This window comes from Euprymna scolopes, chromosome 13, assembly GCF_053919585.1.
Source record: "Euprymna scolopes isolate OS-2025 chromosome 13, ASM5391958v1, whole genome shotgun sequence".
Lineage (NCBI taxonomy): Eukaryota > Metazoa > Mollusca > Cephalopoda > Sepiida > Sepiolidae > Euprymna > Euprymna scolopes.
In genome coordinates this window covers 27,981,785-27,983,857 of record NC_136494.1, presented here as the reverse complement: position 1 = coordinate 27,983,857, position 2,073 = coordinate 27,981,785, and positions in this window count along the sequence as shown.

The window sequence follows — 2,073 nt, the reverse complement described above, 5'->3', positions numbered from 1 at the left end:
CAACCCAGAACTGTACCATCATCAACCATGTATCTGACAGCATGGGTGCAGTACTCTCCCTTAATCTTAGTAAGTACATATATTTGGTGACTTTAATGTCCACCACAATAATTGGTTTGGTTTCTCTACACAGACGCAGCTGGTAGCATCAAATATGGCTTTTCTATATCTCATTCACTGACACAGACTGCCATGTTCCCGACTGGTCTTCCAGATTGACAGGACCAACAAGCCTTACTTCTAGATCTATTTCTGACCACAATTCCCAAAGATTACGTAACAAATGCCCACAGCCAACTCAGGAATGCTGATCATGTGATACTGGTAGACATCACCTTAAACTCCTGATCCTAAATTGAAGAACCATTGCTCAAAACGACAAAATACTTAAAGAAAGCTGATTGGGCCCTCTGCCTGTTCTACAAGTATTTTAGTGGTGAATGCTCTGACGAACTGCAATCACTTGTGCCCCCACAATGTGAGCACCATCGACAAACCCGACAGGCTGCTAAATCCCACCCCCACACTGTAGAGATCCCTAGATGTAAAAGATCTTTTTACTCCAATTCCCCAGAACCGCTAGACTCTGGAATTCCATTCCAGGTCCCTGCTTCCCCAACAGTACTGACGTGCAGAAGTTCAAGTGTAACGTGAACCGACATCTTGCTGCCCAAATCCCTACATAGTACCCCAGTAGTTGTTGCCCCTGATAGTAGCCCCCTACACCAAAGTGGCAATTTGCCTTGTTTGGGGTGAAAATGTAATTAAAAAAAAAAAAAAAGAAAGAAAGAAAGTAGTATCTTTTCTCATCCTGCAGAACAGTGTGCAAATGAGGCTACTGATTGGTTCAAAGCAGCATTTGAAGCGCATGCTCCCATATGGAAGTTCTATAGTAAACCTCACTCTCCCCAAAGGTTCACTTCTACTTGTGCAGCTGTTATTGTTCAAAGATATACGCCACATAGATTTATCCGACATGTCCAATACAAATAGACAAAAATATATAGAAGTTAGAAATAATTGTAAGAATGAAATAGCCCCAGCTAAGGCATACTGAAATCACCAGGAAACGCATTGAGTTACAAAAAGTAGGAACTTGCGATTTCTGGAAAATTTATAACAGTGTAATAAAAAATGGACAACCAACAATTCCTCCACGATCCAACAACCTTGAGGCTATTTCGCAGTAAGCGCGAAGGCTAACCTGCGTACTCAACGGTTTGTCTCTAATTTCAATTCAGACCCAACAAACCACTCCCTCCCAAATTTCCCTTTGTGGACAGAAGCCATACTAGATGGTCTGAAAATCACCCCTTTCCAAGTTCGTGATATCATAACAAAAACTTAAACATCCTGAAGACGTGTGGCCCTGATCTCATCCCAGCTATACTATTTTTTTTTTTTACACGCGACTCACCAGAGGCTACTCGAGGATAAAGGTTAAAGAGTGTACAGTGGTCAAAAGGACAATATCATAGAAATCGTTAAAAGTGTAAATTTGGTAAATTGGATTACTTAAGGGGAACGGCTCATCAAGAATTTGTTTACATTGGACTTGAAGACGGCCATATTGTAGTCAGATGGAAAGCAGACAAACGGAAGAGAGTTCCACAGGTGTTCTAAGAAAGAAGCTTTGTTCATGGAATCTATGTTTAGGTTTAGGCACAAATAAAGAGAGAGGGAAATTATTGATAGTGTTTTCAGCTAGACGAGTGTTTCTCGTGAAAGTTTGGCGTGGGGGAGGGATATTAGATTGGAGCTCAGACGAGTACTTGCCATGAAAATAATGATAAAGCAGAGACAGGCTCGCAACGTGTCTTCTGTGAGAAAGAGGTTGCAAGGAAGAGAAAAGGGTATCCCCTATGAGGCTACAAAGTTTATTTTGAACTCTGTCAAGGCAGGATAAGACTTTCTAGCAGCTCCTCCCCACATGTGGTTACAATACTCTATCCTTGGACGTACCTGACTCTTATATAAGTAAAGAATTACATCAGCAGTGAGATATCTACTGGATCGATAGAAGGCTCCTACCATTTTTCCAGCGACCTTGGCAACGGATTTGATGTACGTGTT